This window comes from Bufo bufo, chromosome 2, assembly GCF_905171765.1.
Source record: "Bufo bufo chromosome 2, aBufBuf1.1, whole genome shotgun sequence".
Lineage (NCBI taxonomy): Eukaryota > Metazoa > Chordata > Amphibia > Anura > Bufonidae > Bufo > Bufo bufo.
In genome coordinates, this window is record NC_053390.1 from 647,841,768 (window position 1) to 647,867,841 (window position 26,074).

The 26,074-nt window shown below is 43.0% G+C and overlaps 1 pseudogene; it reads right to left on the reverse strand.

Annotated features, from left to right (window-relative positions):
* On the reverse strand, nucleotides 1–23,459 carry LOC120990026 (annotated as a pseudogene).
* Between the last annotated feature and the right edge of the window lie 2,615 nt (nucleotides 23,460–26,074).

Here is a 26,074-nt window from a genome sequence, read left to right on the forward strand (position 1 = left end):
CCTTTTATTGAGTAGTATAGATAAAATACTATACAATTTGCTATATAACCAAGAAAAAAAAATATAGGAAGCATATATGCTTTATTACAGATACTCACTGTAATATACAATTCAACTCTGCAACTACTGTATGTTGTTCTGCGGAAGTTACTATGGAGGTCGTCTTAAAGTCATACTAACATTGCTGTTCTGGAAATGTACTTCAAGTAGGAGTTCTTGCCCTTCGTCCACTCTGAGCGGCTCTTCTAATAAAAAAGCTGCTTGTTTCCAATGTGACATGTCACTAGATGTGTCTAAATAAATATCTTCATCAAGGTAAAGGCGATACCAGAATGGAATAGCAGTCACCTGTCCCGATTTACAGATTCTTACCTAGAGGAAAACACAGCAAATGTGTTCAGGTTATATCCATGACAATCACTTTATCAGCTTGCCTTCTGGATATTTGACTTGAAAGACAATTTTTAATAATATGAGAAGGAACAAAATAATCACAGTGGTGATAATACAAAATTATTGTATTTTTCGCCCTCCCTCCCCTCCAAAGTGGGGGGAAAATGTCAGTGCATCTTATAGGGCAAATACTAATGAGCATTTCCAGTATAGACGCGCTCATTAGTACAGTAGAGCAGAGAGCAGTGAATGCAGTGCTCCCTGGTCGTCTTCTGCAGGCACTGAATGCTGTGCTCTGTGCACAGCATGACGACATAGGCGTGCTCTGTGACATCATGCTGTACGATGTTGGATCACAGGAGCGGCAGAGGCCAGAACAGGAGGAGAGGTGTCTGATCTGATATCTGTATGGGGTGTGATCTGACATCTGATTGGAGGTCTGAGCTGGGGGTCTAAGCTGAGGTCTGAGGAATATTTTCTTATATTTCTCTAAAACTTAGGGAAATAAAATGTATTATTAAAACACATTTTGGTATTGCTGCACCTGAAAATATTTATCCTACACAGTGAATGACTTAAAGAAAAAAAGGAAATTAAAATGCCAGAAAAACATAATAAAAATGTGAAGATGGTAAAGATGTTCTCTAGGTTCTTACAAAATATTGTGCACATGGAAAGGGAAAAGTATGGACAAACATCCTTGTCCCTTCCTTGACCTGAGGTTAGACTGCTTTACAGGGATGTGCTGTCCAATATTCCCATTGAAAAGAATGGAGTGGCTATGCTGTGTATCCCTAGCAAACAGACTGTGTCAGACATGACTTTGTATGTTGCCTGCACAGTATTTTTGTAGCTGAACAGCTGAATTTACCAGATGCTGGACAAAAAGTTCATTATTGTGCTAAGTAGTTACACCAAATAACTGAAAAATATAAAAAAGGCAAAGAAAATCATGTTAAAAGGAGTTCACCAGGAATTAAAATGGCTGCCAGCAACCTGTCCTAGAATGTGAGCAGGACTGGTTGCCTCCACTTGCAGAGCTGCCTAGAGGAGTGAGAGGGCCTCACTACACACTATGTTCTGGCAATTACATATACTACATGTTTTCCTGTCAGGCTGCTCAGCCATGATGGCATATCGTAGGCAGGATCGCATCATTACATCTATTCTAGAGCAGTGCACACAATTTGAGGAGGCTTAAAGAGGATTTCCACCACAGACAATCACTTCTTGTCAGAAGGTCCCCTAACAGTAAGCTGATAACAAGGGGTCCTGCTGCTGAGAAAAGTCCTACGGAGCGAGAGACTGCTTTTTCTTATAAAATGACACTTGTGAATGGGGAAAGCTATGGACACCTTTGCATTGATTTTTTTTTTTATTGTTCACTTGCTTCACAATAAATGATACAACTTTCTGAGCAGTCTTCACTAGAAATTTCCTACTATTGTGCAGTTGTGAAGTCTTTGTAAATCCTTCACATAGCGGTCTATTCTGATGTTCTGACAAAGATCTGACAGAGCAAAGCACACACCATACACTTAGCAGGGGGTAAAATCACATAGGTTATGACTGAGTATAGAGAGAAAGGAGAGCTCCTATGGCAAACTCTGAATAGGGAGAGGAACCCCCCCCCCCTTCTCAGCATCAGTAACTGTCTGAACAAGTGAGTGAAGACCCTCATGCCCTACAGAAGTGGAAAGCAGTACTGGAAATACAGCAGTGCTAAAACAAGATAGCTAGTGAAGACAGCAGCATTCTGGACACACAGACCTCACATACAGAATGTATTACTGTGAGGGACATGACCACATGACAGTGTTACAATCTGCTCCTAGTTTTAGACCTAAGTCTAACAGGATTAAACATCAAGGATAGGAAACTTTTGTACATACAGTAGGTTAAAAAAATTATATAAATGTTTCACAGTCTTCATTACCTTTACTTCAGTAACCAAGCTAAATTGGTTTGAATACGGATTCATTAAATCCAGTCTAAGCAGCTCTACTGGATCACTCAAACGGGTGGAAGGCAGAGTAGAGAGATTCAGGAAGACATGGACAGGCACCTGAAACCGTTATAGGAGATTAAACCGTTATAGGAAGACATTGACAGGCACCTGAAACCGTTATTCAGGAAGATTAAGAACAATTCTGCAATTTTCTGAAGTAACATAATAGCATGAATTCAGGCCGCCATCAATAGACTCGGGGTCAAATGCATAGAAAGTGAATTCCCTGCCGTCTTGCAGTCCTATTTTTGAAACACTCATGTAATTAGGGAATTATTCTTTATGCAATTCCCCAATATAATTGTTATTGATCTGCATTATCTAAATACCTCCATGTATAAGTAATTTAGTAAAACTATTAGAGAACTGCTATTTAAGCTGCACATCCTGACTGATGGAAGTAGCAGGAACAATCATGTTCAGAATTTCGGCAATGTTCAGAAATCAAGGGTTTCTGTTCCATATTTTTAACATCAGCCATTGATCCTCTTTATCCCAGATAATTATTTAAAGAGGCATTTCGTAACTACAAGTTATCCCCCATCTACTACATATGGATAACTAACTGATTGGTGGAGGTAAACTGCTGGGACTCCACTGATCCTGAGAATTGGGATACCGTACCCCTGTCCTAATGAAGCGGTGGATTGATTGAGTGTGCGACCTGCCGCTCCATTTATTCTCAGTGGCACTGCGACAGATAAGCGAGTGCTGAAGTCAGCCATCTGCAGTCCCACAGAGAATTAATGGAGTGTCCATGGAGCACTTGCCACTCCATTAGTTCAGGGTTCAAAACCCGATTTGTCAGACACACACTGATCAGTTAGTTACTACAGGTTATCCCCTATCCATTCCTATAGCAACCAGAATACCCCTTTAACAAAATGTTAAAACAGTTTTATCTGCACTGAACTGTATACAGATCTGGACTCCTAGTTACTGGAACAAGACACTACTAAGATTTTGTGATTGTCTTGAGGAACAGAAGATCAGGTGCCATAGAGCAAGTATTAGAGCGCATTTCAAATCTGATTAGTAGTTTGACTGTGTTTTTCGCTCACCTGAATGATTGAGCGAAGGTGCTATGTTAAAGCCTAGGGTGGGTTCTGTGCCTTGAACCGAACTCTCCTGCATTAAAGTGTTGGATTCTACCAGCATGCCATGGATGACCACATACTGAGGGAAGATCTTTCCTCCAGACTGAAGTAAGCACCTAAAACCAGCAAAATGAATACGTGTTAGAAACAAGTGCACCAAAGAAGGAGGTTAACCCACATGCAGAAAGTACTCCACTGTAAAAACATACAATGCAGTTGTGATATACAGTACAGACCAAAAGTTTGGACACACCTTCTCATTCAAAGAGTTTTCTTTATTTTTCATGACTATGAAGGCATCAAAACTATGAATTAACACATGTGGAATTATATATATATATATAACAAACAAGTGTGAAACAACTGAAAATATGGTCATATTCTAGGTTCTTCAAAGTAGCCACCTTTTTGCTTTGATTACTGCTTTGCCACACTCTTGGCATTCTCTTGTTGAGCTTCAAGAGGTAGTCCCCTGAATGTTTTTCACTTCACAGAGTGTGCCCTGTTCAGGTTTAATAAGTGGGATTCTTGCCTTTATAAATGGGGTTGGACCATCAGTGGCGTTGAGGAGAAGTCAGGTAGATACACAGCTGATAGTCCTACTGAATAGGACTGTTAGGAATTTTGCTATTATGGCAAGAAAAAAGCAGCTAAGTAAATAAAAATGAGTGGCCATCATTACTTTAAGAAATGAAGGTCAGTCAGTCAGCTGAAAATTGGAAAACTTTGAAAGTAAGGGCTATTTGACCATGAAGGAGAGTGATGGGGTGCTGCGCCAGATGACCTGGCCTCCACAGTCACCGACCTGAACCCAATCGAGATGTTTGGGGTGAGCTGGGACCGCAGAGTGAAGGCAAAAGGCAACAATGCTAAGCATCTCTGGGAACTCTTTCAAGACTGTTGGAAGACCAGTTTCAGGTGACTACCTCTTGAAGCTCATCAAGAGAATGCCAAGAGTGTGCAAAGCAGTAATCCAAGCAAAAGGTGGCTACTTTGAAGAACCTAGAATATGACATATTTTCTGTTGTTTCACACTTGTTTGTTGTATATAATTCCACATGTGTTAATTCATAGTTTTGATGCCTTCAGTGTGAATCTACAATTTTCAGTCATGAAAATAAAGAAAAAACTCTTTGAATGAGAAGGTGTGTCCAAACTTTTGGTCTGTACTGTATATATGGCCCATTCCACTAGCCACTTAAAAGGGGTTTCCAGTTTTAAGTTAATTTAGCTTAACCACTCTATAGCAAAACATTGAGAGATGCTTTGGACGTAGCCAACAGACATATTGGGTCCAATAGATTTTCAGCTTTTGGATCTAAAGAAAAATGCTTCCATTCACTGACAAGCTAAGGCTACTTTCACACTCGCGTTTTGGGCGGATCCATCATGGATCTGCAAAAACGGATCCGTTACAATAATACAACCGCATGCATCCATCATGAACGGATGCGTTTGTATTATCTGTACAATAGCCAAAACGAATCCATCATGAACTCCCTTGAAAGTCAATGGGAGACGGATCCGTTTTCTATTGTGCCAGAGAAAACGGATCAGTCCCCATTGACTTAAATTGTGTAGCCAGGACAAGATCCATTTTGCTGTCCACTTGACGAAACTGAGCCAAACGCTGCAGGCAACGTTTGGGTGTCCGCCTCCAGAGCGATTGGTGACTGAACGAGTCAAACTGATGCATTCTGAGCGGATCCTTTTTCATTCAGAATGCATTAGGGCAAAACTGATCCGTTTTGGACCGCTTGTGAGAGCCCTGCAACGATCTCACAAACGGAAAGCCAAAACACGAGTGTGAAAGTATCCTAAAGCTATGTTCACACTAGGCATTGTGGCTTTTCTTTATAACAGAAGCCATGCCTCTTTCACACATCTATATTAAACTGGTGAATGACAGTCCCCACTGAAGTTCCCTCAAGATTTCTGTGATGAGCATGATTTAGTACCATGAGGAAGTGAATCAGCCTTTAAAACACTCAATCACATGGTTTCTGCAATAAAGTTCCATTTAGGGTCTCATGCACATGACTATGTATTTTGCGGTCCGTGTTGCATCCGCATTTTTTGCAGACCCATTGACTTCAATGGGTCCGTGGTCCACATTTTGCAGCCAATTACAGACTAGCTTTCTGAGAAATGGGCATACGCATTGTAAAGCATACGGAAAATCTGTGTGCTTTCTGCATACGAATGTCTGTTCCGCAAAAAAACACAATATGGAGACTGAGACCCAATGAAGTCAATAGGTCTGCAAAAATATGCAGACAACACACGGACCACATCTGGATACAGTCGTGGATGAACATGTTTGTCACTCGGCCTAGGAAAAGCAGAGAGAAGCCTTCTCAAGCAGCTGATTGGCAGGGGTCCTGGAGTTCGAAAGATAGGTCATCACTATAAAAGCCCCGGAAAACCCTTTAAATACCACCTGCTCAAGTGTAATAAAGTATTGCGTGGTTGATTAATTACGTTCCAAAACCTGTTGAAGATGGCATTCAAACACTGCAGTGGTAGCTCACTTACCTTGCTATGGCACATTTCTCCATCACCTCTTGCCTGATTCAGCCCACAAGGGCTCAATCACATCTAGAATAATGATGCTCCACAACTTGTCAGACTGGGGCCTCTGTAAAACATCATCGCTGGCTTCCAGCTTGTTCAGCAAAATTCCAGACTCTCTTTGGAGATGCCGTTCCTTTCTGATAACCTTTCTAGGGCAACGCAGTGCTGCTTCTCCTCAACTGAGGCTGTAAGCTTAACATTCCCAAGCTGTGCAGCAATTACGGGTAAAACTGAAAATCCCTCAGACACATCCAGTATATTACAGCGGGTCGGAAAAACGTCCCTTCATGAGTCGTTACATCATTCTCATTCCTCAATGTACCATTCTCTCCAGGTCCCAGGGAAGATATGACTTTACATATAGCATTCTTAAAGCTCTCGTGGTAAATAACATTGTTAAGCAAGGCTATCTCACTCGGCTCCAGAATGCACAAGTCCTCCTCCCTGCCCTTCTGATGGTTGTGTGAAGACTGGCCAAAGCATCGCACAAGTCCACCTCGTGCTCTATACTGACATACCAATGTCCACTACCCCAGCTCTAATAACCGTGACTAGCTCTAATCTTAAATAACAGTCAGGACAGTGTACATCCAGTACGACTGTATCCCCACGGATGACCATACAACCATCTTCTGTGGAGAAAAACAAAAATAATCCATGTCAGAATCTTTCATGCCATCTAAATCACTCAACATGTTAGACAGATTGCAGAACATATATATTACATACAAACTGACAATATACACTCAAAAGTGCTTATTCACTAGCTTTATACGGACTTCCAGCACCCCGCCTGATCAGCTGTTTGAAGAGGCCATTGCGCTCACTGAGCTCTTCACAACTCATAAGCACATCGCCGTACATTGTATAGTGGCTGTGCTTGAGTACTGCAGCTCAGACCCATTGACTTCAATAGACTGAGCCTAGGCCATGTGACCTGGTGCTCATGAGCGCCAGTCTCTCAAAACAGCTGATCGGCAGGGGCTTTCCAGAAGTCAGACCTCCGCCGATCTGATACTGATGACCTATCCTGAAGATAGGCCATCAATATAAAATTCCCGGATAACCTCTTTAATGTAAAATGCTATTGGGAGAGTGTCCCCATGTAATAATTCTGGAGCCTCTATTCTAAGCTCTATGTTGTCTCATTCCTGTATTATTTCTACTAGAAGTTATGAATTAATTGCCATTAGCCTTCAGTAAGGGTACAGAGGGGAGGTAACAAGTTGGGGAGGTGTACCTGCACAGTCTCAATCTATCCAATCAATGCTGGCATTTTCAGACTGTGCAGGTACCCCCCCCCCAAATTTTAAAAAATAGAAGAAAAATTAATAAAATAATAGACATATTTGGTATCACTGCGTCCGCAACGACCGGCTCTATAATAATATCATATGATCTACCACATCAGGTGAACGCCGTTAAAAAATAAACAAACATTGTGCCAATGAGCTCACCTCCAAAAAAACAATGTTAAATCAAAAAGTCGTATGTACCCCAAAAATGGTAGCAATAATCATCCTGCAAAAAATGAGCCCCCATACAAGACCATAGCCATAGATTTTTTTTTCTAAAAATGTTCTTATTGTGTAAAATGTAAAAAAAAAAAAAAAAGACATATTTGGTATTGTCGCGTCCGTAACAATTGGCTCTACAAAAAATATCACAAAAAAAAAATAGTAATTTTTCATTTTCACACCCAAGTATTAAAAATTCTATGTAACAGAGGTTGAGTGAAGTGCTCGCTACACCCCTTAAAGATTCCTTGGGTGGTGTAGTTTACAAAATGTGGTCACTTTTGGGGGGTTTTCACTGTGGGGTTACCTCAGGGCCTCTTCAAAATGTGCCCAAACAGCGGTATACGACCACATATGGGGTGTTTATGCAAACTGCAGAATCAAGGTAATAAATATTGAGGTTTGTTTCGTTGTTAACCCTTGATGTGTTCCAGGAAAAAAATTATTAAAATGGAAAATCTTCAAGAAAAAGTGATATTTTGGAATTTCACCTCTATTTTGCTTTAATTCCTGTGGAATACCAAAAAGGTTAACAACATTTCTAAAACCAGTTTTGAATAGTTTAAGGGGTGTAATTTCTAAATGGAGTCATTTATGGGTTGGTTCTATCATGTAAGCCCCACATGAAGTACAATGTGTCACGAGAAAACGATCTCAGAATGGCTTGGATAAATAAAAGTGTTCAAAGCTGTTACCACATAAAGTGACATGTCAGATTTGCAAAATTAGGCCTGGTCAAGAAGGGGGTAAAAGGCCCGGTCTGGAGGTGGTTAAAGTCCAACATATCTGACCCTCCTTTCCCCTCCTCATGTATGAGGAGCTTCAGTCTGCAATTGGTAAAGGTAGTGTGGTTAACTATTTCCTGTCCAAATGTCAACTTTTCAACCAATGCAAGGTGGGTTGTTATTAGAAATAAGATATTAGTCATTTACCAGGAATATTTTGGATAGGAAACACAGCTTGTTCCCAGCACGTCTCTTCACTAGGCCCCGTTGACAGATTGTGTTCATTATCCAGATGCAAGACAAACCAAGTTATAAACAGTCAAGTCGTCCTTGTTCCTGGACCAGAACAGAGATCCTGCAGGACTTTCCAGAGGCAATGCTTTCCAAATCCTAGCATTAAAAACCAAGATGATGTTGGCAGAATTTAGATATATTGGTTAAATTCACTTAGCAGTAAGCCCAGCTTATTCAAGACTAGAAGCTTTTCCCTACCCACCAGTCTTTGACAGTTTTTTCCCCCATCTATGATAATAACAATGCTTATGGAGTTGAACAGAAAGAAATATTGTATCAAAAAAATAAATGATATGATCTAAACTCAACATTGAAATTGCAACACCAAGAAGGAGACGTCTTAAAGGGACTCTGTCACCACTTTCTAACCCCCCCTTTTCAAAGTATTGTTATCTGCATGGCGCCCCTGTGATTATAAATGTGTTGTTAGAAGTTAAATTCGCCGTCTCCTTTTGATAAAAAGAGCTTTTATCTAACCTGTCAATCTTCTTGATAAGGTGCCCAGGGCGTTTCTTTTCGTCTCAATCTGCCGCCCGCCGCCGCCACCGTTGGTGCCCAGCTCCTCCCCTCATGCTTTCAGCGCCGCCTGAATGTAATCAAATACGCCTCCGGCTCTCTCTGTGCCCCCTCCTCCTTTTCAAGGAGGAGGGCTGCAGTGCTCGTCTGATGAGGAGGTTGAGCGAAGTGCGCGCATGCGCACTTCGCTCAATGAGGCTGATTGTAAATGTCCGCACGGGCGCATCAGGCACAGCCCTGTGCGCACGCGCGGGATCTTTGAAAAGGAGGAGGGGGCACAGAGAGAGCCGGAGGCGTATTTGATTACATTCAGGCGGCGCTGAAAGCATGAGGGAGGAGCTGGGCACCAACGGTGGCGGCGGCGGGCGGCAGATTGAGACGAAAAGAAACGCCCTGGGCACCTTATCAAGAAGATTGACAGGTTAGATAAAAGCTCTTTTTATCAAAAGGAGACGGCGAATTTAACTTCTAACAACACATTTATAATCACAGGGGCGCCATGCAGATAACAATACTTTGAAAAGGGGGGGTTAGAAAGTGGTGACAGAGTCCCTTTAAGAACATGCAAATTGAGTAAGTAGCAAGTGTTGCTAAGATCTGCAGATGATCAAATTTTCAAGCACCTAGCTCCAATATCTGGCATGTAAGAGGGGCATAAAAGCCAGATTTAAAGTAAAAAATTTTTAGCCACATGAAACCTCAAAAGTGATAATTACACTTACCGGTAATTGGATTTTCCAGAACCCATGACCGCACTATAAAGAGAGATGGATCCGCCCTAACAACTGGACAAGAAGCCCCAGAGCAATCAAAAAGGGAACACCCACTTCCTTCCTCAATGTTGATTCCAGAGTAGATCAGTAGGAGCCGTACAAAATAGAATTCCTATAAACCTCATTCTTCCTTTTTATTTGAAATACCGAAACAATTTTCATCAACCATAAGCACCATGGAGGGAATTAGAGCGGTGCGGTCATGGGTTCTGGAAAATCCAATTACCGGTAAGTGTAATTATCATTTTTCCCTTCACCCATGACAGCACCATAGAGAGATCGAATACCAGAGATAAAAAACACCCCTTGGGAGGGACATGATTGAAAAGTAATCTTAAACTATGAAGACCCCGAAAGCTAACAAGAGGTCCAAAATAAAAAAAAGTGGGAATAATAAAACATCCTAACCTAGGAATTTCAAAATTATACCTTAAACCCAGGATAATCTTATAAAATAAATGTTTTATGGGCTTTTCATCAAGTGTTAACATAAATCATAACAGATTAACAAAACATCTTAGAGAAGTACTTATCTTGATGCAGAATTATTAAACGGAAGAGGATTGCTGAACACCGATTCCTTTGGTGCAGATTATATTCCGAGACAGATGTTTCTTCCTGCCTCACCAAAAGTTCCCCAGGAGAGGCCCTTCCAAGGCACGCCACCTGCACTGTTGAATCTTCAGGGAGCGCATAGTGGACCAAGTGATCCAAGATCCACTGGAGATTTTCTCGCCATCTGGCATCCATGATGGAACCCTACCGTGGCATCAATCCCTTATCTAGAGGAGCTCACGGATCTGCTGCAAGAGGTTCAAAGAGCCCCTGGACCCTTCAGACCTCCTAGGGTCCGCAGTGCCGGAAACTACAGCACGAAGGACCCCAGCAGACAACCGCCGACCCTCCAGGGACTCCCTGGGAAGTTCTAGATCGGTGGCAAGTATTTATAGGGTTTTGCTGGTGAGCCATATCTCCTGTAGGCCATCCAGACTAAATGGACCAGCCCATCTTCTTACTCCAACCAGGAGCCATATAGGGCTTTGTTGGTACCCCATAAGTCCTGTAGGCTGTCCAAACAATATGGTCCAGCCTATATCTTCACTCCCAACTAGGAGATTTATAGGGCTCTAAACCATCTGGTCCAGCCCATCTTCTCATTTTCCACTAGGACATTATAGGGCTTCGTTGGTGTACTATGCTTATTGCAGATAATTAAAACTACAAACTGTCAATCAGGCATAGCCACAGAACCAGTTCACCATACAGGCATAGCCATCAAAGTAGACCGCCACCAAGACACTGTTGCATAGCACAGCTGATCACAGACACCCGCTCAGAGCCAGGTACAGTCATCCAGATACTGTTTCAAGAACGTCAGTTATCAAGACACGGCAGCACGAGGCGCCAGCCACACAGACATGGTGACCAAAGCCGCCCAACCATGCAGACAGAGCCGCAGAAGCCGCCAACCATGCAGACACGGCCCATGCAAAGTAAGCAGCTGAACAAACAGCTGCAGTAGATAAGCCAGCAGCAGAAGAAGCCAGCTACAATGCAAAGCTGTAGGAGCAGTCATCCCAGGCAAGCATAACATGAAAGCAATCAGCTCCATAGGAACATGAGGCCATGAAAATAGTCACCCTGCCACAAACACTGCCTTTTTATTTATTTTTTTAATTACCACAGGCTCAAGGCAGTGAACCAGAAAGGCCCAGGCTCCCAGGCAGCCATCATTTTATAGGCACGGACCAAAGGCTGTCAGCTGACCCAGCATGGACACACAAGTGTTCAACCAACCAGGCATAGATGCACAGGCGCTCAGCAGACCAGGCTTTCAACAAAGCAGGTATAGATGCAAAAATGTTCAGCCAGACAGGCATAGCCACACAGGTATACAGCTAAGCATGCACAGGGCATCGGAATTCAATGAAACCAACATAAGATCAAAAGGCATTCAGCCAGAAGCCAATAAGCAACCAACCAGGCCCTAAAGCTATCAGGTCTCCCCCCAAAAGCCAAGAGGCAGTCAACCAGGCCCTGAAGCCCGACAAATATTCAAACCTATCAATCATGCTAAAGGCACCAAACAGATTTATACAAACCACACAACACAAATATTTACTGTATAACCCAAGTTCATAAGGTGTTCCTTGTTTCACAGCCTTGGAGGCTGCATGCTCCAGGCTTCTCTGTCCGGAGGACAGGAAACCACACTGAGGGAGGAAGTGGGTGTTCCCTTTTTGATTGCTCTGGGGCTTCCTGTCCAGTTGTGGGGGCAGATACATCTCGCTTCATGGTTGAAGGAAAAAAATCACCACTTGTCTCAAACTAAGGCCTGTTGCACACGACCGTATGCCCTCCGAGACACACGGTCCGCGAGCGGGCCATATGTCCCGGAGCGGCATTGATCGTGCGCACGGAGGAACACAGCATCATAGATTACAATAATTATGTGTACGTCGGGCTGCCCGTGGGGCTATTGTCCCGCATTCATATGATCTTATGAGTGCGGGATAATAGTTCCGTGGGCGGCCCGACGTGCACAGTATCATTGTAATCTTTGATGCTGTGTACTCCCATGCAAAGCATCAATGCCGCTCTAGGACATGGCCCGCTCACGGACCGTATATCTCGGAGGGCATACGGTCGTGTGCAACACGCCTAAGGGACAGAATCCTTGAACTGAGAGACCTTGGTTTATCACTCGGGCAGAAAGACGCACCTAGGCCAAGATGTCAGCACTGTTCAACTCTGCGTGTCCCAGTGGTTGGTAGAACAACAACGAACTGGAACGACTGCAAGAGGTGGAGAGGCAAACTTCAAAATGGACGGATCATCTGATTAGAAAAAGTGATCCATTTTGTACTGCAAGTGAAGTTGGACGTCACATCCCAAGCCTAGGGAAAGCATTGTACAACATTAGTCTACAAGCCAGGCGTTCAAATACAGTTGTTCCACTGACCTCACATCACGACTCTCAAAGGCTATAGTGGTCCACAGCAAGGCGACAATGGAGGTCTATCCGCTTTGGTCTCAGATGCAATGATAGCCGGGAATTGGTCACGGGGGCAACGCCATGAAGAGGAATTCACAAGAGAACGTCGCACCGGTTCTACTTCTGGGATTATGATGTGGGGTGGCATAATGTACACTAAATGCTCAATGTTCATGGAGCCAGTGTCCCAGGAGCTGTTTTTCAACAGGACAAATGCCAGGCCAGATGTTGCTCATGCTACTGTGGGCAGCCTGCGTGGCCTAAACATGCTACCATGGCCTGCACTGTTCTGGACTTCCCTCCCATTGAGCACATCTTGGTCATCAATTACAGCTTCTTTTGCAAATATGTCGGGATAATTATAGGCCCGAAATGAATCAAACATGAATTGCTAGGTTAATAGTGTGGCATCTGCCATTTTGTGATATGTCCACCATTTTGTGTGAGCTTATGGAAAGGCCACACGTTCCTAAAGTGTATTCTTAGATCTCATTACAGTGCTATGAGGGAGGTAGCACTGTTTCATGAGAGACATGTGGTGTGTATGTTTATTCATATAATCGAAAGTATAACGTTTGTATTCATATAGTGGATTTATTTAGTTTTAGCATAAACGAATTGATAAATTATATATTATAATTTTATATAATATACTTGATGCCATGTGTATCCCACTAAAAGAAAATGTATTCTTAGGATATATGGAAAACATTTACGTTGGTTTTCTGCTAATGGGATTTACTCAGAGGGACTGATATTATTCTAACCTAATGAATCAGTCGTTTGGACAGTTAGAATATACTAACCCACAGTGCGAGTGTAAGGCCCATTGTATTTGTTATCAAACCCATAAATTCACGAGTCTATGAAACTCATGATGGTTCCACTAAGTCTGGGAAAATAGTTTCAGGGTGAAAAGAAAAAGAAAGCCATGCAATGATGAACCACCCAGCTTTCCTAGGAGCAGAAGTGAGATTCCTACTATGACTTGTTAAGAGAGACAAAGAATGATATTTCATTTTATTAAGACTAATTAGATAGTGTGGGTGAAATTATACCATCTAGATTGGCGAATAAATTAATAAATTGATCATCTCCATATTGAGATGTAGTCTTAGGATATTGTGAGGCTTCATTCTACCTGCAGAAGAATCAAGACTCATAATTTATCAGAGCATTAAAGGATTGCCTATATACTGTATTGATAGTAATATTCTTCGCCAAGCTAAGTGATGGATTCCCACAGGAAAGACTTGTTTCAAGTCCTTCCTATTTAAGATATGGTCTAGAAAAGATCCTAGATCCCTGTTATTTGTCTTAACAAAGTTATATGTGTGAAAATAGTCCAGGATGGGGCGGAAGGATACAGTGATCTCTTCTAAGTTATATCCTTGAATGGATTTGCCCATTCTGGAAGTCATGTGATATGTAATTGGTTAGAGGGGGCAGAATGTATTTAGCATTCTATATTGATGTCTAGGATTAGACATGCCCATCCTGATATCATAAGGTTTCCTCTGAACAGAAGTAATGTATATAAATTATGTTCCTATTTTGATAACCTAATAATAGCTTTGTTATAATGTGACAAGTTATTTCCACTCACATGTAGTGTTAAGATTGTAACGCTTTATATCAACACTATATTATATATATATTCATTTGCATGTATCATTGTGCTTATTTACTTATGTTTATAATCTTGTAACCAATAAATCGGCATATTTTTATAATACCTGTGTATTATTGTATAATGTAAAACTACACCTTTATCATTAACGTCATCTGACGTCAAAATAACTTATTATCTGAGGAAATGGTCGGACTCAGATGTGAATTGTATCGATTAGATTGTCTACAATTCACCAGGTCATGATTTCAATAATTTATGACAAATTGTATACATTCAATTTTTTCCACGGTTAATTATTTTTATGACCATAATTAATAATTCCTAATTGAATTATCATTGCCCGACAAATAGCAGATCTTGATTTGGGTGCCCAAGTGCATTCAGAATGGCAGAACATTCCTCAGACAACCATTAATAACCTCATTGATAGCCATGGCTTGTAAGTGCTTGTATTTCTGCTCAGGACACTCACTCAACTTTGAATACAGAGAGGTTAGAATATTGTTTCTATTTGCATATCATTAACATATTTATTGATCCAGTGAGTTCTATAGTTCCATGACTTTTCCTTTTTGGTATTGCAATTTCACAGCTGAGGAGTGTGTGTTACTAGCACTTTCTTGAAAAGAAACCTCTTAGAAAATTACAGCATAACTCTAGTTTATCAAGGACAAGGACATCTGGCTGTTTACCTGCAGGCTGTTGAAGTCTACAGTCAGTGCCAGGAAGGGCTGGCTCAAGGCTTTATAACCACCAGGTACTCTGCTCATCTTTTCTGTAGCATACGGCTCAATTACATCACCAGATTTGAAACTGCAATGTACAGGACTGGAAAACCGCACAGCTTCTTTTAAGTTCACACCGGCAACTTCATTTACAAACACCCTGGGCAAAATAATGTGTGTTAAAAGATAAAAAATGAGCATGTCAGCAGAATCAACCCTATTAAACCTTGCATAATGCTGAGTAAAACTATACCCGTTATTCCGTTATGCTGTAGCTTTCAGCTAATGCCCCGTGCATCTGCCTGGCGTCACCAGCAGTACAGTTGACTACTGTGCATGCGCCAATAGTGTAAGCTACAGAGCAGGTATGAGATTCTAGGGCCAGAGAAGATGCCTCGCCCTGTCACTCAATAGGAGTGGCTGCCAGGGAGAAGGAGATCTAATGCTCTGAAGGTCCTTATGCTCTAAAGACGTGATTAGCATATTAATAAAATGTTCATTTTCACCAGAACAGTGCAACAGAATATCATAAGTAGGGATGAGCGAACTTCTGTTTTCAAGTTCGGGTTATCTGAGAATTCAGTTATGGGTTCCGCTACCACGGACAATAACGTATGGTCCGTGGTAGCGGAAACCATAATGGGATTCTTAGATAACCGGAACCTTGTACGCCAAACTTGAAAATAGAAGTTCGCTCATCCCTAATCATAAGACAGGTATTGTTTTATTCTGCAGGATAAAGCAGAGTAGACAGTGTGTCCCGTTTAATAGGGTTAACCCTGCTGATAGATGCAAAATGCACACAGTGAAAATGCAGTGCTTAGCAGATTGATATATACTTTGGTGGGAACAGATTCAGTATAACCTGCAATTTATTTATATAACATACCTCCCAACCATCCTGGATCTGGCGGGACCAGTAAGGAGGAGGTATGTCCCGCTTTCTGACAGCTGTCCCTGCGTCCATAGGAAGCAGAGACAGTTGCCATAATGAAGCAGAGAGCCGGCTTCATCATTCCTGCTCGCTCTCCATACCTCTGGTCTGTGTGGGGGGGTGGGGCTGGCCGCCAGCCTCTGCTCCGCCTCCTTCACAGACCAGAGCAGCCGATGTCCTGCTGCTGCTAGTAAGTATGTGGTGTTTATTTTTTTTTTACATTCTGTGAGGGGCACATTACTGGGGCACATAACTGGACATAATTCTGTGAAGGGCGCACAATGTGGGCATAAATACTGTGCAGTGGCATGAAGGGGGAATAATTACTATGTGGGGCATTAAGGGGACTGGGTGGGATTAGGTGTATAGTTATGTTTTGGGCGGAGTTAGAGGCGTGGCCTAGTTTGGAAGAAATTTGCTGCTCGCGCGCCACACAATCTGTCCCTCTTTGTTCGTTTACAAAGTTGGGAGGTATGCTGTAAAACTGTATATCCTTCTGCTCAGATTCTACTGCTACATATCATGCTGCTGGCAGACTGCACAGCGTTCTCGACGGTACAAGTATGTTTATGTCTTTTCTAGAGAGTTGTCTGCAGTTTAAAAGGGTTTTCTAGTTCACATCAACATCCTTTAAAAATAATCACTCATGACGGTAGCTGCAATTGTGTAATGTATTTCTTTTACCTAAATTGCTCCTATCTTCCATTTTGGACTGTGGTCACATGACCATGTCCATGCATCTCTTTCTGATAAGGGAGTGTCTATGCAACTAGATTGGTGGGAGGAGATATAAACTATTAGGGGCAGTGCTGAATCCACTTCTAAGGACTCATGCATGTGACGAGTCTTGTCCACAGCTTGTCCACAGCTCCTTAGTACATAGCCACACAACCTCCATGCACTGCATATAGGATTTGCTGAGCATTGCCTTTAGGGCTTATGCACACGACCATTGCCCGGCCATGCCTGTATTGCAGGCCTGCAAACAGCGGGTCAGCAATATGCAGGCACCAGCCGCGTGCACCCCGTATCATGGATGCGGACCCATTCTCTTGAATGGGTCATCAATCCGGAAGGTCAGTGCGGAATGGAGGCACTACGGAGTGCTTCCGTGGGATTTCTCTCCATGCCTCCGCACTGCAAAAAAAATTGTTCTATATTTTTTTGCGGTGCGGACGGATCACAGACTCATTCAAGTTGAATGGGTCTGGACCCATCTGCGGAATCCGCATTGGGGACCGCATTGGGGACCGCACGGAATGACCGGCCAACAGCAGTGTGCCCTTAGAGAATACCTGTCCCTGACGGAACAGGGCACATTTCTATTTATTCTGCAGCCTCATGCTTTTATATAGGCATTGAACTTGGTGAAAGGGGGTACCTTATACAGACTTAATACGTTATTTGACCAACATGTAATTTAAAAAGATGTTTGAAATAACTCATATTCGCACCTACCTGTGATGCCTGCGTATCTGTGGACATTCCACTATCATGCCATGCACTACAGCACCTGAGGGTATGACCTGTCCATACCCATCACAGTTGGCATCTTTGGGCTGAGAAAGAAAACTGACTCATATATAGAGCTTGATAACATATGTAAGAAAACCAATATGTCGTCATTTATTTTGCTCACCTTAGGATCTAGAAGCAAGTTTTTCCAGGCATGGATCAGAGTTTCCACAATACCTTCACCAAACAAACCGGCATCTACTGTCTCTGTGACAACCAGTGAAACCCTGCGCAAAAATAAACATCCCAAAAAAAATATAATGATAAAATATCACAATGGTGTTAAACCTGCGCTATCCAGTGGCCCAGCAGTGAGGTCTACTTGTAAGGGGGTAACCATGCTGGCAGAAGACAATTACCGACGTGAGTACATCTTTCACCATGGTAATAGACATCACCCCAGCCTAGGACTACTGTTTTCACCCATTCTGTATAGGTGGAAACGGACTCCTATAGTACCTAAAAAACAGCTGGAAGCACAAGTCTGCCTGTCCATTCCCTGCAGATCACTCTACAAGACGGGCACGAGGTTTAGGGGTCCAACAAACTTATTAATGTGATGGAAAGTAGTATAAAAGGCAGGTTTTTATAATATGTAATTTCATACTTTAATGTTGTTTGCTTGTTCTGCACTGAACAGTAGGAATAGGGGAAAAGAACCCTCAGATATCTCCCTTCACAAACCATGGCCAAAATTCTGGCTTCAAAAAGTTGCAAAATAGAGTTTTGTTAGGCTTATATGCCCAAAACCTACGTGACATTTTGAATTTTTATGCCATTCACTCCAGTTTTGGAAAGTGCCATGGTTAGCCTATCGAGCTAATATAAACCAGATTTATCAACTAGGATTAAAAATTGAAGTAATCTTCCTCCAGTAAAGGGGTGGGGGAGCAAGTGGAGTAACATCCCAAAGTGTTAGACTTAAAAAAAAAAATGCACCAAATTCAAACATCATACGTTTGAAGAATTGGCACAAATTACGGCATCACAGACTCCTGCAAAACTGACCCTTCATGATAAGTCTCTTCCTATGTGTTCTTAGTGTAATAAAAACTTCTTCACGGGTCTGTTCCACGACGATGACCCTGCAGCCGGAAATGTAGCTGTGTTACGGCTCCTTAAAGCTAGCCTTATGGGGAGGCTTCACATTGTTACAGGAATTTTGGTTGTCATTTTCAGTTAGACTATCACAAATTCAGTATGGCTAATAATCTTCTAACATGGCTGCACTAGTCATTTTTGTGGGCTTCACAATACAGAAAAGGGGCTAAATCTCTGTAGGAGAAAAAACTAAAACTACTACACTTCTCATTTACTTCTCTAACAGGGTTTTTATACTGTGGGTGAAAATTCTCTTTACGAGGTTTCAGATAGAGTCAGGAAACATCTACTTGGTTTTGTACATATTTTGGTAGATTTTCTTTAGCCCTTCCAGCATTTCAGAAGATGTTCTATGCCCGTCTCCATTGTAGTCTATCTGCTATGCCAGTGTTTGCTGCCATCACCCTCCACCAAGCCTACTGAACTTGAAGGAACGGGTCAGAAAAACGTATGAAGAAGTGTTAGAAATGAAGTGTTCCCTACGTACTTTTCAGGTATGTGTTCAGGGACTCGAATATCTTGAGACTTCATGTGTAGAAGCTTGATCTCGCCTTCCATGTTATTGGCTGCCACTACCTCGCAGGCCAGGTCAAACATGGTCTTGGAGAGTTCACAGGCATAAACATGAGGGGCACCCGCACATTTTGCAAACATGCTAAAAAAAAAAAAAAAAGACAAAAACAAAAAACATGTGGCAGTACAAAAAAAGTCTTGTGCAAAATAATTGATGACAGTAAATTGACTATCATGCTCTTGACTTACCTTAGTATCCCAGTACCAGTTCCAATATCTACCACAGTTTTGCATCCAGCCTGTACTGCATTTTCAATAGCTTTCTGATACATCCGATTCCTCTTGACATCATTGAGCATTACAAAATGCCAGCGCTCCACAAGCCAGTTCGCTACACGATAGAAATTTTCCTTGGCATCAGCCGAGTTCGGGTTCAGCTTCACGGCCTTGTAGAAATAACCAGCTGCTTCATCTCGAAATCCCAATCTACGGCAGATATAGAACAGCCTATAGTTATCTGCACAGACCACAGATTATAGTGCGGTTGACAACGCTCTAAGGCTGGGTGCACATACATCAGTCTTCTTGTTGCACTAAATTGTTTTTTCTTATATAGTGCACCAGCCCAGCATCTATGCTTTTCTGTCCAGCGTTACAAGTGATGCACTGAATGATTATAAACAATCTAGGGCTGAAATGATTACTCAATTAAATGGAGTAATTCGACACCAAAAAAATCCTTGATGCTAATTTTTTGCATCCAGGATTCATTTGTGTCATGTGACCACAGAGTGGGAGTGAAGCGCTTGCTCTTACTCACCGCTCCATGGTCACCCGCCGGCCCGCACCACGCTGCACTGTATCCTTACACATCGTCAGGTCATAGTGCGCGCATACGTGCACTATGACCCGACGCTGTGTGACGTCAGGACGACAGTGCAGCGCGTGGAGAAGATGGAGAAGCTGTGGAGCGGCGCCCCTACAGGAGAGGTAAGTACTGGCGCTGGGGACATGGCTAGGAGGGGGAGATGGTGGCACTAGGGGGCCGATGAGTTTTTATAAAAAAAAATGTTCTTTCAATTAGTTTTTTTGTTATTAGAATACTCTATCATTAATCGATAGAATACTCGTTTACAAAAATAGTCGATAGCTGCAGCCCTAAAACAATCCCAAGGAAAACTATTGGATCAGTTCTAGATTCAGTTTCCCTGCAGCCGGATTGCCAAATATATGTGAAGGGAGATTATTTTATATTCCAGGCACTGAAACAAAAAGCCTTTTCACGTATGTTATTGATATGATTTCCCCTGGTATCTCACCTGAAGAGCTGTTCTCCCATACTGTTGCAGATAACATCATCGTTTGGAAAGAGTTCGAGGGCTTGTTCATAACAACTGAACAAGTCTTGATTGCGGCTTAACGCATATAGCTCTTCTGCCCATTTGAAAAGGGCATACTGAAAAGTCTCCTAAAACATAAAAGGGATAAACACCAAAAATATAACATAACTACTAGCAGATCTGAAACAGGGCAGCGCGAGGTAAAAAGGTGTCAACCACCAACCCCAGATAGATGGCGTTCATGTTTATCAGACAGACAGCACTTGCTATTATGGATTAGGATGGTGCAAGTCCTGAGCCCAACTATTAAAAAGGTCTTCTACATCTTCATGCCAGAAATAGAACTGCACTCCAGCTGTAGACACCATTTGATTGTATGTAATAAGACAGTTTGTAAAGTTCACACACAGGTCATAATATGTCACCACATATGTTGAAACGAGGCAGTTCTTGCCTGTTAAGGAAGGTGGTCCTGCTGTGAACACTAGGGAAGTGTGTGTAGGATATTGTTGTGTCTACTTAGAACGTCAACTGAGAAAGGTGCTGTGTCTACAGAGGAAGTGAAGGGTAAAAGGTGCTGTGTCTACAGAGGAAGTGAAGGGTAAAAGGTGCTGTGTCTACAGAGGAAGTGAAGGGTAAAAGGTGCTGTGTCTACAGAGGAAGTGAAGGGTAAAAGGTGCTGTGTCTACAGAGGAAGTGAAGGGTAAAAGGTGCTGTGTCTACAGAGGAAGTGAAGGGTAAAAGGTGCTGTGTCTACAGAGGAAGTGAAGGGTAAAAGGTGCTGTGTCTACAGAGGAAGTGAAGGGTAAAAGGTGCTGTGTCTACAGAGGAAGTGAAGGGTAAAAGGTGCTGTGTCTACAGAGGAAGTGAAGGGTAAAAGGTGCTGTGTCTACAGAGGAAGTGAAGGGTAAAAGGTGCTGTGTCTACAGAGGAAGTGAAGGGTAAAAGGTGCTGTGTCTACAGAGGAAGTGAAGGGTAAAAGGTGCTGTGTCTACAGAGGAAGTGAAGGGTAAAAGGTGCTGTGTCTACAGAGGAAGTGAAGGGTAAAAGGTGCTGTGTCTACAGAGGAAGTGAAGGGTAAAAGGTGCTGTGTCTACAGAGGAAGTGAAGGGTAAAAGGTGCTGTGTCTACAGAGGAAGTGAAGGGTAAAAGGTGCTGTGTCTACAGAGGAAGTGAAGGGTAAAAGGTGCTGTGTCTACAGAGGAAGTGAAGGGTAAAAGGTGCTGTGTCTACAGAGGAAGTGAAGGGTAAAAGGTGCTGTGTCTACAGAGGAAGTGAAGGGTAAAAGGTGCTGTGTCTACAGAGGAAGTGAAGGGTAAAAGGTGCTGTGTCTACAGAGGAAGTGAAGGGTAAAAGGTGCTGTGTCTACAGAGGAAGTGAAGGGTAAAAGGTGCTGTGTCTACAGAGGAAGTGAAGGGTAAAAGGTGCTGTGTCTACAGAGGAAGTGAAGGGTAAAAGGTGCTGTGTCTACAGAGGAAGTGAAGGGTAAAAGGTGCTGTGTCTACAGAGGAAGTGAAGGGTAAAAGGTGCTGTGTCTACAGAGGAAGTGAAAGGTAAAAGGTGCTGTGTCTACAGAGGAAGTGAAAGGGAAAAGCTACTGTGCTTACAGAGGAAGTGAAAGGGAAAAGCTACTGTGCTTACTGAGGAAGTGAAAGGGAAACGCTACTGTGCTTACTGAGGAAGTGAAGGGGGAAAAGCTACTGTGCTTACTGAGGAAGTGAAAGGGAAAAGCTACTGTGCTTACTGAGGAAGTGAAAGGGAAAAGCTACTGTGCTTACTGAGGAAGTGAAAGGGAAAAGCTACTGTGCTTACTGAGGAAGTGAAAGGGAAAAGCTACTGTGCTTACTGAGGAAGTGAAAGGGAAACGCTACTGTGCTTACTGAGGAAGTGAAAGGGAAAAGCTACTGTGCTTACTGAGGAAGTGAAAGGGAAAAGCTACTGTGCTTACTGAGGAAGTGAAAGGGAAAAGCTACTGTGCTTACTGAGGAAGTGAAAGGGAAAAGCTACTGTGCTTACTGAGGAAGTGAAAGGGAAAACACTGCTGTGTCTACTGGGGAAGTGAAAGGGAAAACACTGCTGTGTCTACTGAGGAAGTGGAGGGGAAAAGCTACCGTGCTTACCGAGGAAGTGGAGGGAGGAAAGCTACTGTGGCCCTGCCTTGATGACTGAAAGTAGAGAAGAAAGCACAGGGTATACATTCATACTGGGAGGTAATGATTCAGTTCCTAACATACTTGTAGGATGGGAACAAACCTAACAACGTCACCTGTGAAGAACCTACTCTATAACAGGGCTTCTCCTCAACACCCTGACATCTACAGCCTGGTGAGCAGAGCCTGAGGCCGTGTCTCCTAATATTTGGTGGGTACAACACATACTAATAGGGCAAACACAGGATTGCCCTCAGATTTTCCTGACACTTGGGGACCGTCACTCAGCGCACACCTGTATCAGCGAGCACAACTTTCACCGGCTGATACCTTAAAGTCTTCCTTCAGCTCAGGAGCCAGGCTAAGCACCAGCAGGAAGTGGGCATAAGCTGTGCCATAGTCCCGATCCCGCAGACACAGCTCTGCGCTATGCACAGACCGGGATATCAGTTCCCTCCTTCTGGCAGCCTGCCCTGCCTTGCGCCCTCTGCGATTCTTTCTTCTGCCAGCTCCGTTCATGATGCCCTGTCAGTCAAACGCCGGCATCTCCGCAATGACGAGCACACAGACCAGTAATATCGAGCGAGGAACTAGCCACAGCCGAGAGCATGAACCCAGTGCAACGTGCAGCTTCAGCTGGAACGCAAGAACCAGGCGCCGGAATATGACGTACAACGCAAAACCCAGGCGCGGGAATATGACGTACTGATGACTGATTGGATAAAGCCTGCGTGCTTTCACACAAGTGGTTTTCTTTTCCGGTATTGAGTTCCGTCACAGGGGCTCAATACCAGGAAAAAAAAAATCCTAAGAGCATTCCGTTCAGGATGCATCAGTTCAGTCCCTCTTACGTTTTTTTGGCCGGAGAAAATACCGCAGCATGCTGCAGTTTTTTCTCTAGCCAAAAATCCTGAACACATGCCGGAAATTTCGGAATGCCAGATCAGGCATTAATTTGCATTGAAATGCATTAATGCAGGATCCGGCCCCAAGTGTTCCGGAAAAATAAGAAAAAATAAATACCGGATCCGTTTTTCCAGATAACAACTGGAAAGACGGATCCGGTATTGCAATGCATTTGTGAGACGGATCCGTATCCATCTCCCAAATTCATCCGTTTGCGTCCGGATTGCCGGATCCGGCAGGCAGTTCCGGCGACGGAACTGCCTGCCGGAATCCTCTGCCGCAAGTGTGAAAGTACCCATAAGCCACTGGGAGTGCTGTAGTTGTGAGGCATGTGGTGGTGTCAGGCTCCTGGAAACGTGTGGTTGTGCATTACTAGATGAGTGCGTGTTACCTCACATAGAGAACCTAGAAAATGGAGAGACCTTGGTGTGCTTGGCCACTCATAATGGTTGTCCTGTATTTTGTTAAAGGGGTCGTCATCTAAAGAACGTCCACTTTTGTTCAAAAGAACAGGTTACAACATGTGGAGAAGATACTGAGGAGTACAGTGATCAAAATGTGATAGCACCCTGAAGCCGGGACCCCCGCTGATCACCGTTACACAGCTCCTGCCTGCCCATGGGTCATTACCTAGCTCTTAAAGGGTTTTAAACAATTTTTTTCTCCGAAACTCATGTTGAGATTCCTAAGAGAAGAACATCTCAAAAAAATGTGATACCTAGCGGATGTTGTCTTTTGTGAAAAATGTATGAAAGTAGCACAAAGAACAACCTGAAAAAAATGGTTTTTCATCGTTTATTATAAAACTTAAAGTATCACGCACACGACCATGCTGTGTTTTGCGGTCTGAAAATTGCAGAGCTGCAAAACACGGATGCCGCCTCTGTGCTTTCTGCAATTTGCAGAACGGAACGGGCACCCATAATAGAAATGCATATTCTGGTCCACAAAACGGACAAGAATAGGACATGTTCCATTTTTTTTGCGGGGCCACGGAACAGAGCAACAGATGTGGACAGCAACGTTTGTATGTATGAGGCCTAATACACATAAAAAATAGACCAGAAAAAAAACCACTGCAAAAAGGTCAAAACCCACCCTAAAAAATTATATAATGGTAATTTACAGAGGCTGTAGGCAGTATAAATGACAGTTTTTTGTGCAAATGGGATTTTGACTTTCTCCACTGTTCTCACCACTCTCTGGTTTTTTTTTGGTTCTGGGATAACATACACAGGCATATGGGTGAAATCATAAATTATGGTTATCAATAGGGATGAGCCAATCGACTTCAGATGAAACATCCGAAGTCGATTTGCATAAAAGTTAATTTCAATACTGTACGGAGCGAGCGCTCCATACAGTATTAGAATGTATTGGCGCAGATGACCCGAAGTTATTATTTCACGAAGTCTCGCAACACTTCAGGAAATAACTTCAAAAATGAACACACGAGCATGACAAGCATTCTCTGTGTAAATGTGTATACATAGATAGCTGTCGGTCACTGGTAGCAGTATACAGGGGAGTTGTTATCAGTGATTGATATCATTATCTGTGTAAGTGTGTATACATAGATAGCTGTCAGTCACTGATAGTTCTACACGGGGAGGTGTTTGTCACGCTCTAGTGTGGGAGGGAAACGCCACACCGAACATAGGAGGTAAAGGAAATAAGGCCTGGAAACTAGGGAAGGAAAATGGATACCTCCTAGACGAAACCCTAAGGTCTCTTTAACATGGGCGAGATTTCTGCGTGGGTGCAATGCGTGAGGTGAACGCATTGCACCCGCACTGAATCTGGACCCATTCATTTCTATGGGGCTGTGCACATGAGCAGTGATTTTCACGCATCACTTTTGCGTTACGTAAAAATCGCAGTATGTTCTTTATTGTGCGTTTTTCACGCAACGCAGGCACCATAGAAGTGAATGGGGCTGCGTGAAAACCGCAAGCATCCGCAAGCAAGTGCAGATGCGGTGCTATTTTCACGCACGGTTGCTAGGAGACGATCGGGATGGGGACCCGATCTTTATTATTTTCCCTTATAACATGGTTATAAGGGGAAATAATAGCATTCTGAATACAGAATGCATAGTACAATAGGGCTGGAGGGGTTAAAAAAAATAATAATAATAATTTAACTCACTTAAATCCACTTGTTCACACAGCCGGCATCTCTTCTGTCTTCTTCTTTGAGGAATAGGACCTTTGATGACGTCACTACACTCATCACATGGTCCGTCACATGATCCATCACCATAGTAAAAAAAGATCATGTGATGGACCATGTGATGAGCGCAGTGACGTCACCAAAGGTCCTATTCCTCAAAGAAGAAGACAGAATAGATGCCGGCTGCGCAAAC